Source organism: Leiobunum rupestre, chromosome 2 (assembly GCF_980474605.1).
Source record: "Leiobunum rupestre chromosome 2, qqLeiRupe1.1.hap1, whole genome shotgun sequence".
NCBI lineage: Eukaryota > Metazoa > Arthropoda > Arachnida > Opiliones > Sclerosomatidae > Leiobunum > Leiobunum rupestre.
The window spans coordinates 35,526,601-35,545,982 of record NC_143385.1 but is presented as its reverse complement, the minus strand read 5'-3'; the positions used below and the strand labels follow the sequence as shown (position 1 = coordinate 35,545,982).

Here is a 19,382-nt window from a genome sequence, read left to right as displayed (position 1 = left end):
CAGCGCAAAACCTTAGAAGAGTGACTGAAATCTTCGCAGAAAGACATCCAAATGGAGCACCATCTGTAAATACAGTAAGAAGAGCAATTCACGATTTCAATCAATTTGGTAACTTGCAACCTAGGTTTCGCGGATTGGGTCAACCGGATTTAGACTTCGAGAACAATGTACTCGCGTACTTTGTGGCATATCCTCGTCACAGTTGCGCTAACGCCGCTGCTGATTTGGGTTGTTCTGCAAATCGTGTGTGGAAAATTCTTCGTAAGAATCGCTATCACCCATACAGAGCTACGCTCCACCAAGGACTAATTGACGGAGACCATCAAAGACGTTATGAATTTCGCAACTGGTTACTAAATGCTGTCCAAGAAGATAGACAATTTTTGCGCCATGTTTTGTTCTCCGACGAAGCGTCATTTTCTAGAGATGGGCCCTTTAATCATCAAAACAGCCATCTTTGGTCTGACATCAACCCACATTGGGGTTTTGAATATCATCACCAGGTTCAATTTGAGCGGGTCAATGTTTGGGTTGGACTTGTTGGAAACCGTTTGATTGGTCCCTTTTTCCTGCCGACGAACCTCAACGGCCAAAGGTATTTACATTTTCTACAGAACGAACTGAGTGACGCAATCGACGACCTTCCATTGGCTGAAAGACGTCAGTTGTGGTTTCAGCAAGATGGCGCCCCTCCGCATTTTTCCCGGCAAGTAACTGAGCACCTCAACAACGAGTTTCCTGAAAGGTGGATAGGGAGAAATGGTCCAGTGCATTGGCCAGCAAGGTCACCTGACCTAACACCGTTGGATTATTTTCTCTGGGGATTCGTTAAAGCAAAGGTATACGCCACGCCCATTGAAACTAGGGAGGAACTCATTAGACGAATAATCAGTGCTTGCCGAGACGTCACACCAGAAATGGTAGAGAAAGCGTTTGAGAACTTAATTGTCCGCGCACAAACCTGTGTTGCAGCCAATGGTGATATTATTGAAAATGTTTTGTAAAAATTTATGTGAATAAAATATCTGCATTTAAAAACCAAACGTGTACATTTTTTCAAGTGTGAAAACTCTACTACGTTTGTATTAGACTTGTTCCCTTTTCAATTATCGTTTCAAACAATCGTAATTTGGCTTCACCAACTTGTAAATTTTTCAAGCTCGAATTTTCACTGATAAATAAGTTGTTTTTCGTCGAGTGAACAATTTTTAAGGGTTTTCGATGACGGCCTACAACTTTATAATAGAAATTTTTTATCTCGCACCTAGTGGTCGAAAAATAATTTTTCAAAATTGGTGAAAAACATTACCGAAAACGCTCAAATTTCTCAAACTGATGTCCCCCGGTATAGAGAATTGACCTTCCAAATTTGAAATCGGTACTATAAATAGTTTTTGAAAAAAAACACTTTTCCGAGCAAAAAAAAAGACCCTGTAGAGTTACGAGCTATTTTCTAAACTAAGAATTTGTCGGATCTTCTCGTCGGGTGATCAAATAAATTAATTGTATTGAGGCCGTGGCTCCTAAAGGTGGCATATTTTAAGAAGTGTTTTGGTGTGATCGTGTTATCATTAAAAGCATTCTGTGTAGCCAATACTTTCTATATCTATTTTTCACAAAACAAAATAACATAAATGAATTATTTGTGGAATTTTGACGCATTTTCTATTGAAAATAGTTTCAATTTGACCAAATGAACCTGTTTACGAGAGGTTGAAGCAGATTTTCGTTGGAACTGTTTTTATTTTATACGATGTTAATATTTTATTTACCGTCTTGAAGAAATAAAACCGTTTAATTTGATTTTAGAAGATGTTAGCCGACATATTGTGTGAGGATGCAGTGCTTAAATAGGCTTACTGTTAAATTCCTTGCTCGCAAAAAAACGGCCTCCAAGGAATACTCGCCAAACTACAGTAGCTTTCTTTAAACAAAGAAGCATTCCTAGCAATGCTTCGTTTTATTCATCTTAAATTATTGAAGGGTGTCAAATAATCATTAAGGTTTGTTAAAGTGCAGTGGACAAAATCCTTCACAAATGCCAACTTTGTATTATGTATGACCTAGTTATTGAAAAAAATATTAGCGGAAATCTAAAGAAAATAATCTTCTTTAAAGGTAAATGTGTCTGCCCTTTAAATTTAGTCGTAAATGTCTGTCTACAAACTGCGGTCGTAAAAGGTGTTAACACCGTGAAAATTTAAAATTTCAAACCCTCTATGTGCCATTGGAGACACCCTTATGTGGTGTCTTTTGTAAGATGACGCAATTTTAACACTTTATTACGTCATCCAAAAAAGTTTCACCACGTTATATATTAAATGGAAGAAAAATTAATAGCAACACCAAAACTTGCTACTCTCCATCAGAAACACATTGTAGTAATTGGTTTTAATATTTTTAAAAAATCTGCTTTATTTATGTGTAATGTAAACATAATGTTTTGGTTAAAATTTTTGAAAAACCGTTATAATATTTGGATTTCAAAAAAATTAAATTATTTTTTTTGAAAGTAAATTGAAGCGTTAATCAAATTTCATACACATCTGAAAAAACCACATGGCAGCTCTTTAGTAGATAAACTACTTAAACCTGCTGTGTGCTCAGCAGTTCAATGAGTAGATACTATTTTATAATTGTGTTTCATCACCTTTTCACCTTTCACCAAATTTTAATACTTACATTATAAAGAACACTGAATGAATATTTCGTTCCTTTATTGTATCTATGAAATTCTAATTGTCTATTTTGAGGTGATACTGAATAAAGCTTTTGGTCCATAACACGGGATGTAATTCCGTTTAATCTTAAGAATTAAAAAGCAATATTTAAAATAATTTACTCTTCTACTAATTGACTGATGTTGAAAATTTAATATGGCGTACTTTATATTTTAATTAATTTTGTCAGATTTACTTATTTGTTTTAAATAAGCAGAAAGTTACTGGTTCTTTCGTCGTTTCCTATTGTATGGCTTTCGATAAATTATCCTCATTGAATTTTTAACACCCTAATCATAGCCGCAGCAAGACACGTGACCAGAAGGGTTGTCCATAAATTTGTTTTAACTACCAAAAAAATACTGGCTTCTATTTAAATGGGGGTACAATAATTTTCAAGACCACAGATCGCCATTTTGAAGATCCTGATTTACTTAAGGTCGCCCATATAGGTGCCCCTGCTTTAATAAATGAAAGCTTCTACACTTTCTGTTGATATTATAATGTAAATTTGCACTTTTTAATTTTGTGTTAAATGAAACTTAATACAACTAACGTTAAGCCTTGGTCATTACGCCATCTATCGTATCATCCAGGTAGTGCACTAGATCCCTTACTTGCTTTTAATCAATTTCAGAACAAACAAAATGTTGCACAGAGTAAAGATGAATTTTTAAAATTTATGTTTCAAAGCTAAGTTATAAGCAATAAACAACGAGTAAGACCAATTTATTCATGTAAGTGTTGTCAAGCAGAGCACCTTAAGGGCCACACCGGTGTTTGAAAAATCTTGGTCAAAATCCAGTAGCCTCACCTCTTTTATACCACGTGATACCAGGATCGGATGATTATAATCTAATATTTTTCCTGAGTTTGAGCAGCAAACCAGTTTATTTATTTATTTAGTTAACATATTACAAACCACTAAGCTTTAGAGCTTATAGGCAGCCTTGCAGGAGTTTGACAAATTATATAATATATAAGGATAATACAAAATGTAGAATATATAGAATAATACGGTTTATACATCAGGGATCGCTCGAAAGTAATCGCGCACACATCGACAGAATGACTGGCGACTCTCACATTTTAGGGCGTTCTCAGTTAGTGAATTCCATCTGGCAATAGTTCTGAATGTCAAATGCCATTGGCGGATCTTCGTTTTAACCCGTGGTTTAATAAAAGTTTTGCGTAGGGTATCAAACGTAAAAAACGTTTTTGGCTCTAGTGCCGAGTGACCTGACTACATGGACCACAATTGCGCAAGGTCATTAACAGCATGGCGTATAGCGTAGGTGTATCAACATTTAGTTTCTCATTACGAATTTCAGGAGGCAATGTGTCTAGACCTTTGGTAAGATTCGTGAATCGATTGTGTGCCTGTGTCAGGGAATCTTGATCGCCAGTTAAGGGGGAGACCATATCTTATATGCGTGATAATGTCTCTCATAACCAACCATTTCCAGTGTTGACAAAACAAATGTAAATTTTAGTTGCCCTTTTAGTAATATATATTATAATTTTCCAAATACTGAATTTTCTTCATTAACATTCAGTACAAGCACCTGTCCTGGTTTATAAAAAACCCATGCATATTTAACCCAGTTCAACCATGCAACATCATCGAACTTGGAGTTTCCCAACAAAGTTTCATAAAACATTGTCCATGTGTGAGGTGTGCTTAAAGTAATATATGATAAGGACCTATCTCAGTTCCTCTCTGATCAAATGCTTTGTCATTTCTACTGTTAAATGCAAACAGCGTTTGCTGTTGGTTTGCTAAGTACCTGGTTATATTGTGTGTCAGAATTTATAGCCCGGTGTACCTAGTAACAGAGACCATACCACCGGAGATCTATCATCATAGTGCCCTAAGTCAGCGTCCACGAGCCCGGACCTGGTTATATTATTGAAATTGCGAATAACATGAGCATATTTTTTAAAGAAGTTGTGTTTTGCTTGAAATCTAATAACGCCAATACGAAAAAGAGGGCCAATCATTTTTATACATTTCGTATAATGCAACATAAAATGATGTTTGGGCTTCAGAAGAGATCTTTCAGGAAACAAAGAAAGGAACTTTTCATGGTGATCCTTTGTTATTTGCTTGGAATATTTTAAATGTTCTTCAAACTAAAAGGCGATAATATAATGTCAACACAGTATTAGAGCATTAACATGAGTTCGTAAATCTCATTATCAGTTGGAACTTATTCACTTAAGAGCTAAGGTGAATATATTAAAAGGCACCAAAATTGACTAGCTGTTTTACCGGTAGCACCAACAAGATTCTGAACGTGGTATTTTGTAAATTTAGTGTGTTGGCTTTTAATTTCAATTCCAAATAGAAAACTGCTAATTCTAAAATGTAACTGTTCTAGCGTAAAATACTTTATACCTATAAGTTCACTTAAAACTAGTACATTCCCTTCTAATACCTTGTGCATAATATCGGGAATATGAGGTACAAGATGGCCTACTAGATTTGAAACATCTAGTTAAACATCCCTAACATGGAACTGGCAAAGTCGTAAGACTGGAAAACCAAATTTGAACTATCACCTTTGCAAATCCGACGTGGAATGAGCCATTAAGGTACCAAATGGACTTTCTTTAATTTCTTGCACAATTTTATTATGTACCGCTGCTCCAACTAATAGTACAAACTCGTTGTGAGATTTTGGTCTTAAGTAGGTCACATGATAAGAACGCATAGATGCATCGGATAACCATCGCTTCAATATGGAGTTATGTCTCGATATAACCTCTTTTATCTGATTATGGTTACGATTTTTATCTGCTTCAGATCCTCTAGAGGCCAACCCCTGCAGTCCTAGGGTTCTTGCAACATCTGCCCATATATTATTTCTGTGTTGTGAGCTAAGAATCTCTTTTCTTCAATCATAGCTGTAAGTTTGTTTTTGTCCAAAAGTACATCGACGTGACCCTCTTTCAACATATACTGACAGTAATCAAACAAATATTTTGATAAGATGAAGAAAAAAGTTTTCCAAGCTTTAGTTTGCCTCCGATTTTCATTTTACACAAAGTTTTGACACCCTCTTGAATCCCTCGCGCAAGTCGCGAACGAAATTCTCATCGCCAACCACACAGGGCATTCCTTTCAGAAAATGATGGTCAAAGCAGCGAAGAATCCACGAAGAGCAATGTCTTCGCCATCCTCACACCGCCTGTTGGTCACCGATTACCCAACAATCCCGAAAGAGGAAATCCAGATGAAAGAGACCGATTCCCAGATGTTTAAGGCCAAAACCTACGCTCCTCGCCAGCTTGCAGGGACGATGGAATAGGGGGGGGGGCAGGGGAACATTGTAACCACCAACGACAGTAGGGGTGCCAAGAATTTATTTGTACCCCCAGATATATATATTTAGGAAACAATCATTGTTATCATTCAACACTATGAGCGGGGTTAAAAATTTGCTAATATTACTTCAAAAGAAACGCCCCTAATAAAATGCTTTTGCATTGGGAAATTTACGAAATAATCTTTAGGCTTCCCATGGCAAAACCGATTAAAGCTATTTGTATGGTTTTGCCATGGGAAACTGTCTAAAATATTTCTGAGCTCTCCATGGCAAAAACGTGTAAAGCTATTTGTATGGTTTTGCCATGGGAAACTGTCTAAAATATTTCTGAGTTGTCCATGGCAAAACCTATTAAAGCTGTTTCTAGGGTTTTGCCATGGGAAAATGACGAATAGCTCTTCAAACTTTGCAGGGCAAAACCGAGTTAAGGTAGTTTTATATTTTTGACGTGGTATAATTGGAAGGGTTACATTTGATATTTCCAATTTCAAGCCGAATATCGGTAGGAACTATTATTTTATTTTAGCTCATTAATAAAAAGCAAAAATAAAAATGCGTTACAGAAATTTGTTTTTAACTCGTAAAATGGTGAATTTCAAAATGTATACGCAGCTTTAATATAGATTTATTTATTAAAATTCATGAAAAGTAAGAGGTTGTTGTTAAAGTTTGGTACATAACATTTTAAACCAGTACACAAAATGAACACTTTCAAGATTCCCAATTTCTTATTTTCAAACATTGAAATACATTTTTTCCTTATTTTAAATGTTGCAAGTTAAAAGGTTTAGAGATTAAAAGGTTTCGGCACCATGCGTTTTGAACAGGTCTTCGGATAAGGCAGATTCTGGAAGATTTTTCCAAAAGACACATGGACTTTCCGGAATTTTTGGCCCTTGTATCTTTAATATATATTTTTCTTTTTGATTGCCATGCCCCTTGGTTTTGAATTTCTATTGGGTAAAGCCCGAGCTCTATTTTCTTTGGTAGAAAATTTATTTCTATAGCTTCACTATCAAACGACATTTAACCATAAAAGCGGTTTTTCCCCTTTGAATTTTTGCCTCGACTACGACAATTAACTTAATGTTAAGTTTTTTGGTTAGCTTTTGACTTTTCCACTCTCTGCTCTTGCACAATAATGTTTTGCCTAGAAGAGCGTAAACATCCAGCAACTGTTCATATATATACATGTTTCTTGTTTTTTTATTGCATTTTCAATGTTTCCGTGTACACCATCCGCAGACATGCAAGAAAACATAATGTTACTCCTTTAATATTAGCTAATTCAAGGTTATTTACCATGTGTACTAGAGAGGTAAGCAAACACCAGTTTTGGTTTTGCGTGGTGAAATTGGCGCCATAAAATTAAATATTTTCCCTTTCGGGTTGTGTCTCAATAATTCGAGCTATATAGCTGATGCAATTCAGTCCGCTTTCTCTCCTTCAATGGCTTCATGCCACATTACGCAGAAAGAGTTTTTATATGAAGTTTTATTTTTGGCACTAGTGATCGGCGCAAATGTTTCATTAAAAACAACCAACCGGCTAGTAAAAAAACATTTCTTGGAGCCGGGAAGAGTAAAATCTTTTGTAAATCCTACGAAAATATACTTTCACCTGGTTCATGAATTCTAGTGGCTTCATTTTTATACTGGTGTTTTGGCTGCATTTGCTTTTTGTATTTGTTCTTCGTAAGCGTTTAATGTATGTTCATCAACATTATTTCCATTCTTTTTCTTCAAATTTTATTCGCTACATTCCGAACACTCATCTGACTTGGGCATACACAAAGATATATTCATCGACTTAATTATTTTTCTGTAGGATTCGATCTGACATTTTTCGTTAGGGAAGTCCTCGTGCATAATTTGCAGCGTTAAGATTCTTGGTAAATAACGCACGTTTGGCACATTTTCTCTTCGGTAGTGAGCCGGTGCTGGGTTGAAAGTTTCAATATGACTTCTGACCTTTTCTTGGCTTAAAACATGTGTTTTGTCTTGAAGCCCACTTCTCTTCACTTAACATCTTCTCCGAATACCAAGTTTTTTTTCCTTCGAGAGTTCTGTGATGACTGAAGGGTTTGAAAAACCCAAAGTCTTAAAAAAATTCTGGCATATTATTTTTTTCTAGATAATATGTTCTTGATTCTGGTCCTTTTAAGCTAGATGTAGTTTTCCGCTTGACATCGAAAAATGTTACCTGCGACATCAGAGATTTCCTTCTGTCTGTATACGATTGTGCCCAGAATGCGTTCCAAATATTTACCCTTTCGTCTTCTCTAAACTCAATACAATGATAATTATTTTCATAGCAGGTCCCAGAATGACCTTTGCAACCATTACTTAACAAAGAGCATCCCGAAATAATCAGTTGAACTGCGGAAACTTGGTCGTAGTGGCAGAGGCCGGTTTTAGACGTCTAAGAGTCTAAGCGAAGTTTTTGAGAATAGAGGTCGGGAATGGTTAACTTTTATTCAATAGATAAAGCCCCCAAAATTATTCGTAAAACGTTTTGATCAAGTAATTTATATTTCTGTATTATCCGATGAATTTTTTGATAAATTTGTAAAATTAATCGGAAAAACGTCGTTTTTTTCGATAAAAAGCTCAAATTTTACGAATAATACATGTTTTTTAATCATTTTCCGAAATATTAACCGGTAAATTTCTTTGTTTACATTTTTCCCGGCAAAAAATCAATTTAAACATGGATAATGATTAACCGTTACCGACCTCTAGTTGAGAATTCGGAACAGCAGAACACAGAATTTATGTTGGTGACGATGGTATATCTCGTATAATGTGATGAAAGTAGCCCCTGGATGGTTGAGCTTCAATTCATGGAATTGATGATATTTTCGAGATAACGAATTTGCTCTTATCTTCAAAGCAACACGTATACAGCTCGAAGGTTAAACAAAACACGACTTTAACTTTCAAAATTAGTTATATAAAATTATTTTTATCCGGTCATAAAATGGAGTTCTTTTCAAATCAACTTCCAAACTTAACCCTTTTTAAAATATTTTTAAGAACCGTTACAATTTCTTTTAGCTCGCGACTCCGCTCGCGTTATTTTGTCTCATGTATTGTTTTTCGACTCTTTAATTTTGAGAATAAATTCATACGGAAAAATATGTATAATACATGTGGGCATATCTTAAAAGCATAAGTAATATATAAAATATATATACTGTATAAATTACAATCCAACTAGTGGTCTTGGGGACGCCGGCATATCAATAAGGGGTGAAAGGGGGTGCTGTAATTTTCTCACTATCCCACAAAACCAAAGTTCTTCCGGTAAAAGGGCGGGCCCTTCCCCTACCTGGAATAACCACAAACAACCAATCACCAAAATATTCGACCAGCCCTTATTCTAGGGGAAGGGGATGGTATATTCATGATTATTTTGCTATTTCGCAGTACAATCACTTGGGACTAAGTGGGCATTCCATGTTAAATCATTGTGTACATAAATAATATTTACATATATGCATATACAGGATGTGTACTAAAAACTGGAAAAGCGCGAATATCTCCAAATGTGTTTTAACTAAGATTTGGAAAAATTAGGGTATTATAAAGCGCTCAATGGGTCAACCGATCATGCAAATTTCAATGACCTTGGGAACCGTAAGAGTCACGAAGTTGGTACCAAGTAAAAAAGTGTGCTTCGACACATTGTATGGCTAACTAGCTTGGACCCGATCTGATTTGCGAAATAGGAAGTCGAGATCAAAGACAAGCAGCCCTAAAATAAATTGCGTCAGAGGCCAGGTTGAAAGGCTGATAACCTTAAAGATTTTGCATTTGCGATGCTTACGTACAATTTCCCTTAAATAAAATTTAATTTAAGTCAGATACATAACGAACGCATTGAAATAGCTCATCTGAAATGAAACAAGTTCTTCAAGATCATTTTAAGAACTGTTCAAAAACTCAAACGTCAGCCACTTCGCAAACTTGAGCTCTTGTAACTATCGACTTAATGTGTTCTCCAACACCGTCATGTTGTTACTAAACTCTACGGTTCTAAAAAATCGTTGACTTCATTTTGGAGTAAACCCAAGTACGTCTCTCCATTTAGCCGGTCCGGAAAGAAAATGGGGCCAATAATACGGTTGTTTAATGCACATACATTGAGGCTAAATCGGTCTTGATGGCTTGTCAGCATGGCAAAACGAGGGTTTTGGTTATCCTAGTAATGTACGTTATGATTGTTCACAACTCCATCCCGAGAGAAATTACTTTCATCGGTGAAGAGAAAGTCCCGGTCCAAATTTGGGTCAACGTCTATTTGAGTCAGTCGTTAGTTTCATTTAATATTTGTAGCGATAAATCTAACTCGGGACTTACAATAACTGAAATTGTAACCCCTCCAGTAGAATAGTTGATTCTAGAAACTCTTAAGCCCTCTTTAAATTCAGCAATCACCCACTCTCTCGGGAAAATATATGAAGAAAACATATTCATGATTTTATTGTGAGACGAATAGAAACTCAAAGCATTTGGTCTTTTGGTTTGAGGAGTTTTCTCAACTGACTTTTCAGCATTACCATTTATTTCAATGGCAGATTCGGTAGCTTCAGTAATAATATTGTTAGTTTCATCAACCACGGTACTGAGTAATTTAGATATTTAAAATTTATCTTGAAGAATGACTGGCTTAATTATCACAGACTTTCTGAATAGGGATGTTTTGGTTTTTGTACCAGAAATTGGTGTTTCTTGTGCATTAAATACGCTTGTAAGTGGCATATCTGGGGTCATCAAAGTTGAAATTGGTGTGATTGTAAGAGGTAATGATGCCATGTTTATACGGTCATTTAAGATTGGAGTGGATTATATATTATTATTCCAAAAAGTACCTTCAGTTGTCACATCAGTAACTTCACTTGAAACAGATTCTGGTGTTGCGGGAGTAGATAACATTTCCACAGAAGTTGAGACTGTTGTCATAGCAGTAGCTGAAGTCTTCAATAGTGCAGGTTTTATTGTAGGAGTTGAAGCTTCCAGGAGCAATTCTCGTGGCTTAGTTGTCTTCAGCAGTGAAACTTGTGATTTCACAATGGTCAGAATGGGACCTTCAGTTGTCACATCAGTAACTTCGCTTGATATAGAATCAGGTGTGGCGGGAGAAGATAAAATTTCCGCAGAAGTTGTGGCTGTCATCATGGAAGTAGCTGATGTCTTAGATAGCGAGGGCTTTATTGTACAAGTTGAAGCTTCCAGGAGCGATTCTTGTGGCTTCAGCAGTGACACTTGTGGTTTCATAATTGTCCGAATAGGACCTTAGAGAAGCACATTATATAAAACAGCTACAACTTAAGTTGTTACTTGGTAAAGAAAAAACATACCTGGAGCTGTTATTTTCGGTTTTAACCATTCTTGGCTTCGAAAAAATTCATCGTTCAAGTGTTTAGAGCAGATGTAAGTTTGATATTTAACCGAATTTTTATTAAAACTAGGCTTAAATTTGGATAGCCACTCCGCCCATTGTTTACAAAACGTAGGGTTAGATTTAAACTTTGGGAACGCTATGAACGTGACACCTTTCATATGGGGATTATGAGAATACCTACTATCGCTATTGCAATTTGGAAATGCGCAATGCTTACAAGTAACCATTTTAAATACTAGTTAAAATCAACTAAACAATGAACACTTTCAACGGTCAAGTTAGCGCCATTACTGGAAAAAACATTTCAAACAACTATCCACAGATGGCGCTACAGTCAACCGGAAAAGAGTGCCGGAAACTTGATCTAAATTCCTGTTCACGCCCCATTTCCTACACCTCTCATATAAGAAGATCGTTTTTCTAGGTAGATGAATATTTTGTAGGCACAAGCTTATAAGAGTCATGTCATAGATGAAATCTTTTATTGGCCCATGACAGAAACACGTTTGTACTATCCCGGGAAAGAAATTAGAACACTAAATTTAAACGCGCATTACGTATTTTAATTCTCCACGTGACTAATCGTCGATATTTCACTTGGCAAGACAGATTTCTCCCACCAATAGTAAATACGTCGTTGACGCATTTCATCAAGCGGTTTCCCGAAACTTTGGGTATTTATCGGTTGATTTGAAACCAACTACGTCAGACGACCACAGACTACGAACAGGGCTTATACCAGGAGAAGAAGCTGCCGTCTTTGTACCAAAATGTAGAGAATCCACAATCACAAAGAATTTTTAAAGTATCTGTCTACTAGCAATTCCTGTCAGAGAAATGCTGCTATTAAATACGTGAATAATGACGCGATAAAAGCAATTGTAGAATGTTGTATAAATGTTCTCCGTTAGAATGTAAAATTTTCAGATGAACAGAAGAAGCGGTTGAAGAGACACTGTCAAACTTTACGCATTATATCTATACCCAATACCGCAGCAAAACGAAATGATTTAAGTATCTGAGGAGGTTTATCGTCGAATGAATACACAACCGAAATTTGATGATGCTAAGATGGTCTTGAATAATCGGAAATTTAAAGGAAAAGTCCAGGTTGGGTAAAACTTGGGTATATTTGAAAGATCATGTTTAAATAAACTCAAAAATATCAGTCGTAAAATTGTATCTTTTTTTAATGACGAGAAATTAATTTTTAAATGAGCCAAATTTACCGCCAAGCGATCTGCCATTTTTTGTTTCGGGGTGACGTTTTAGGACTTTAATCACGCGCTGTTCGCGCTATAACAGGCTTTAACAGCGCTCTGTTCCCCGCGCGCGCTTGCTCCGCGTGCGGTCTGCGGAGGGAAGGCGAAAGAAAATGGCAGCTCGCTTGGCGGTAAATTTCGCTCGTTTAAAAATTAATTTCTCCTCATTAAAAAAAGATACAATTTTACGACTGATATTTTTGAGTATATTTAAACATGATCTTTCAAATAGACCCAAGTTTTACCCAACCTGGACTTTTCCTTTAACCAATCTCAAAAAGTGAACTTGTATAACCATTTATTACAACGTACTATTAATAGAAAATCTAAAAAGGATAAAATTGTTAGTCACCCAAAAAAGAAGAAAGATTGGTTTGCGGAAATAGCCATCGCAATCCCAGACTCCCACTTGAAACCGGTCATTGCATTATACAAGTGTATAGAAAATAACACCAAAATTCAATGGTCTCACAGTGGTGAACTTATGTACAGAGAACGTCCTGTTGTTGGTTCTAATGTTATGGACATTTTGCACGACATACAGTCGCAAACCAAAACAGAATGTAGTTGGAATAGACTACTTCTACGAACTACTCGACAAAGAAAATGTCCCCAAGTCTCTCGTGAAAAATAAATTCCCTTTTGAACCTTCTAAAGGGGATACACCCTCCAACGGCCAAGTTAATATAAATGAAACAACGACTCCCAATTATTTAAATGATTTCCCTGAAAGCCCTGTATCAATGGATGGTTACGGATTATTAAATTGGTTGAAAATAAAATAAAGAATATAAACTTGTATCACGTGTAATTTTGTATCAATTACCATATACTCACCAACATGGAAGGATGGAAGGATGCACACCCGGGGGACTCCTAGCTTTTTCATATATAAAATCACCTAAAACTATAACCGCGTGTTTATTATTGGGTGTTATTATAGTTATTGAGTTGTTTAAGTAGGTATACGGGTATCATGAGATAAATATAAACTGTATGAGACATGGATAATCTAAAAAAATATACCTTAAAGTAAAGGAGCCAGGAAGTTACGGGGGTGTACTAGGGCTTTATCTTGCCGCCAGAGCAAAAGGAATCGCGGTGTCCATAAAAGATGTTAAAGAATTTTTAAAACAACGTTACATAGGCCGCTGAAACACAAATTTCGCAGAAACATGACTATTGTATACGGTATAGACGAACAATGGCCACTTGATCTAGTAGACCTGCAAGATATTACACATCTCAATAACGGGTTTCGATATATTTTATGTTGTATTGACATATTCAGCAAATACGCTTTTGCTGTAGGGTCAGTCCCCCTATTATCGGTCGCTCCTATTATCGGACAGAATAGTTAACAGGGGTGCCGGCCCCTGTAGCAAGAAGAAAGCAGCTTCGAACCAGGGTCACTAAGTTTTCTTTGTTTTAAATTAAGAAGGGGGAGAGGAAATTACTTTCCCTCAGGTTTTTGGATATTATTTTCAAGTGCTTTAGTAGTTGTTAATTATACATTCTTGGTATCAATGAAAAGACTGACTATTTCACTATAAATTTTTATAGTAAAAATGGCTTTGCGTTTTCTTATTGCAAAGAAACAATTCGATTACGTATTGTAATTAAAACCCTATTATCGGACACGTCTTACACTAATTTTCGGATTGCCTGTCAGACATCTATCATGAATATTAGTTCAGGGAAATAAGGATTTAACGTAAAAAAAATTATAAACAAGGGAAAATAAACGGGAATCGATTCATTAAATAAAGTTAAATAAGGGGGGAGGACATTTTCCGACGTCAGAGGGGTGAAACCCCCAGATAACGACCGCCCTTAGAATATTTGTTCTTTGTTTAACTTTAGGACACTACCACGAGAGATATTGAAGTTCACGAAAAACCTAAACTCTTCATGTGGCATAGCTCGCTTAGGGGTCACTGAATAACGAAAATACAATGACCTTGAACCAAGTCGTCAAGGTCATTAAAAATGATTACTAGAACGATTAGATTAGTTACAACTGAGAAGTGTGAACAAGATCATTTTACATCGAAATACCTGTAATCCGAGGTGAATTATCGAGGCTCGATGATGTCTAGGGGCCAAAATATAGGACCAATGCCTTCTAGAGCCCGTAACGAGGTTAATTGATATCTGGGGTTGGTAATTAGGTTTTATGCTATCTGGGGCCCGTAATGAGGTTTGATGCTATCTGGGGCCCTTAACGATTTAATTGATATCTGGGGCCCGATAACAAGGTTCGATAAAATCTGGGGCCTGCAACGATGCTCAAAGCTTTCTAGGGCCCGTAGCGAGGTTTGATGATATCAGGGGCCCATAAAAAGTTCTGCTGATACCGGGGCTCGTAACGAGTTCCCATGATATCGGTATGAAGAGCTATTATTAATAGGGCCCGCAGCGAAGCCCGATGTTGTACAGGGCCTTAAAGAAGCTCATTTATTAAGAGGGCCCGCAATGAAACCCGGTGATGTCTAGGACCAGTATCGAAGCTCTATTATTAACAGGGCCCGAAACACGCTAGATGAAGTCAGAACCAGTGGAAATGTAGATAATGTCCGGTCCTAAGGGCCCTTTGTCCGGTTGAAAGGCACCGGTGTCCGAAACTTAAGTTCATGTGTCCGGTTCTTAGCTCCTAGTGTCCGAACCAAACGTACATCGTCCGATAAAAGGACCAGTGGTGTCCGATTCATTATCCAAATGTCCGATAATAGGTACTCGTACTAGCCAATTCATTTTTCAATTTAGCACTAATTTACATCTAGTCAATAATGTTCCATATTCCATAGTTCTGAGGTTAAAAAAAGGCTCTCTGCTGTTTACCTTAGTTTAAAAATGAATTTTCTATAAGTTGTCCGATAATAGGGGGACTGACCCTAGCTACTAAAAATAAAAAGGGGCAACTATGGTTTCAGCTTTTAAAACCATTTAAGAATACGGTCGAAAGCCCAAGATTGTTCGAACAGATCACGGTAACGAATTTCTAAGTAAAGAATTTCAACAAGAATTGAAGCGTAGATTAAAAACATTTTTCGCTACACTCCCAACTGAAGGCCAGCGTAATTGAAATATTTAATCGCACTTTAAAATCACGTATGTACCGATATTTTACGGAAAAAGACACGCACAAATATATTAACGTATTTCCAGATTTATTAGATTCATATAACAACAATTATCACAGATCCATTAAAAGCAAACCTGTGGAGGTGACTAATGAAAACTCGAAACAAGTGTGGATTAATTTATTTGGGAAAGTGAATTTTTCACTCCCAGTCTCGTACCCATTTGAAAGAGGTGACTTGGTTCGAATGAGTAAAAATTCAAATATTTTTGAAAAGGGGTATAAACCGAATTACACCGAAGAATTATTCAAAGTTGTTCAATGAATTCCGAGAGACCCACCATTATATAAACTTGAAGCGTTGAATTCCGAAGTCATTTTAGGTGTTATCTACAAAGATGAGATATAGGAAGTCGGAAAGGACCTCGACATGGCTTTAAAAGTCGCTCAATGACTTAGGCCTTAGGTGGTGCCTTTGGTATTAGCCTAGCCTAGCTATTTAAAATAGATAAAGTTTTGAGGAGTAGAACAAAACCCGACGGAACTAAACCATAAGCCGTAAATATTAAAGCTTTGCAAAATACTACAACTCCACGTGAAAGGAAATAAAAAAAGCATTACAAATTGCTTTTATTTAAATTTTTCTATCGTTTACACGTTTCGAGAAAATTTAAGATAAATGAAAAAACTCCCTTTGTCGAAGACTTTTGTAACATACTGCTCCATTATTACGAATAATAAGCATTCATGGTAAGGACGGTGATATTATAGAGAAAGACTTCTCAAGACCACACTATATGCCTATTGCCAACAACAATTTTCAAACAATCGAAATTAATATTATGAGTGAAATGGGTCAACCGGTACATTTTCAAAGAGGTAAATTTCATGTCACTCTACATTTCAGACCTCGTAGAACTTGGACTTCACTATAAAAACATGGTGATAAAACAAAATTATCCTCACTTATGAGGAAAGAGTTGAAAGCGAAACATGTCTCCACATAACTTAGATCGAGTTAGTGTCAGCGATTTCCAGAATTATTACCTGAATAAAATTGGGCATGGATCGATTCCAGTCTATAGAGGGGTGGAAACTCAGCGTGGTTACGGTTTAGGAGGTATATTGGCTTCAGCCTTTCGATCGGCTATGCCCATGCTTTGAAGAGGGGCTTCATTTCTAGGACGCAAATTTTTAAATGCTGTAGCCCAAATTGCGTCAGTTATTTCCAGCGGTATCTCTATCACAGACTCTTTAAAAACCCGGGGGAAAGAAGCTGGTAAAGTAGCTTTAAAAACAGCGGTGGAAGAAGTGACCAAACTAACTGGGAATGGACGTAAAAGGAAGCGTAAAGGCTCACAAATCATCAGTTCAGTTCGAACCAGGAAAAAGAAAAGGCGTTCGAAGCTACACTCCGATATATTCTCGTAGTCTTCAATAATTGTAAAAATGTTGCGCGCACACTCCAACTCCAAAAATAGTATTGGTTCTGAACTCGATTTATTTCTTGTATACCGTATACTCAGACCGGTATAATCGGAAGTCAGTGGGTTGAATAGAACCCCACATCATCTTTTTGACTTAGCCCCTTTCCCTTTTTGTATGATCTATTTAAAGAATCTAATAATTGGAAATTGAATTGAATTGAATTGAATCAAACTTGAATGAAATTCAGGCCATTATATTTAATGTAGCCGGCAACTCAGAAACGTACATTGATTTGGAAAACACTCTGCTTCAAGTTCAAGTTAAAATTGTGAAACCCGATGGTTCTTTACCTAAAGCTGAGACCGTAACCAATAATGTTACAATAAAATTGCCCCATAAAATCTTCTTTTACACAGCCTCTTTGACGAAGTTCACGTTTCGTTGGGTGATAAATCGGTCACGTCATGCACTCAACAGTATCCGTACAAGAGCATGATTCCAACACTTTTGACCTTTGTAGGCCCCGCTTAAGACAGTTTTTAACAGCTTCACTTTTCTATAAAGACGAGGCCGATAAATCTGATGAATTTTATGATAACGATGGATTTGAAAAACGCACAAAATTCGCCCAAGGCGGTTTTATCGACTTCGTTGGGGTTGTGCATGCTGATATTTGCCAACCAAGCCGCTTCATTCCTAATCTAGTCGACGTGAATTTCAAGTTTATCAAAAGCTCGAACGAATTTTGTTTACACACAGATGGAACGAAGTGTAAAGTTATTTTTACCCACGCGTTGATGTTTATCAGGAAAATAAAATTAAAACCCGAGATAATGATTTCCCACTCTAAAACCCTAGAATTGTGAACAATGAAATTTCCAATTACGAAAACTGAATGCAACTCCTTTTCCATAAGTAAAGGAAACAAGATATGTGTCAAAGACAATTTATATAATGGCCAGATGCCTAGTAAAGTTGTTATTGCACTTGTAGATCAGAACGCGTTTTTGGGGGATTTTAAAATGAATCCTAGAAAACTTTTCTCAAATCAGTTTCTGGCTGCTTGGCCTTCATCAGTTGGAGGTAGGGAAACATCCACTTGAAGCTTAACCATTTCCTACTTCCAGAGCCACAATCAAAGAAACTTCCCCTGAAGCAAATGCTGGGCAGTGTGATGGACGACTTCATGGAAGTCGAGAAGCATATTTGTCGGAGAAATCAAGAATTTGCTTGCTACGATGGTATACACCTCGAGCCAGGATTTACCTCAACTGGCTCACATTTCAGAGCACTTGGTGGAAACTAATGCTTTACGCGAACGGTTGATGCTTTTGAGAGATTTCTTGATAATTACACTAGGAAGACAGATGCCTTCTGTCAACTAGTTGCCGCAATTACTGGTGTTCCGGTGCAGCTTTCTCAGCAACCTGCTCTATAAAAAAATTTCCTGGTTATAATGCCCGGGGACTTAGGTCTGAACCTAATTGTGTCATTCCATGCAATTGGTGGGATGGATTACCCCGTTATCAAAAACGCGCCATTATTTATACTTCCGGGGTGGTGTGGAAATTAAGTAACTCAAATGGATTTTGCTTTGAAAGTTACCCTTGGTCTTCTAATGCACAATTCCACCAGTTTCTGTCTAGTTAGTCTCCTCATATCCAGGTAATTATTGCCTTCTGCTCTCTCAACCAATTCTTGTGGCATTACATGTGCAGCCGCAATCCTTCGTACATCAGCATTGACATTGTTACAGGTGGTAAAAAATTATTTCACTTAATTGATTTTGATATTTTGTATTTTTACCAGGTGCGACTGGATGTAAGACGTTGGACGTTGTTGCTGCTTATGCAATAATTATGCAAATAGCAGCAAGCTGTAATGTGACGGCCGGCTTTTCTAGGCTCGTAGCACAAATACCCTCCGCTCTCATCTAGGCACCTAAATCTGGATTTTATGACACCATTCAATCGTTCAATGACGTTCCTCCCTTTAATAAATGACATAAATGTTTGGGAACTATTTTGGCGAAAGTTATGGAATACCTCGCTTGTCGCATATGTAAATTCAACCTCTTTTGGAGTGATAGGGTTTAGAAATGAAGTCATACTACAGGGTCGCATCACCCAGCAGATATCCCTCAGGCATTCTATTA

At 36.8% G+C, this 19,382-nt stretch overlaps 1 pseudogene; it reads left to right on the top strand.

Moving 5' to 3' along the window:
- LOC149957439 (uncharacterized) overlaps nucleotides 1-5,985 on the top strand; it is a 20,377-nt pseudogene extending 14,392 nt beyond the window's left edge.
- The last annotated feature ends 13,397 nt before the right edge of the window (nucleotides 5,986-19,382 follow it).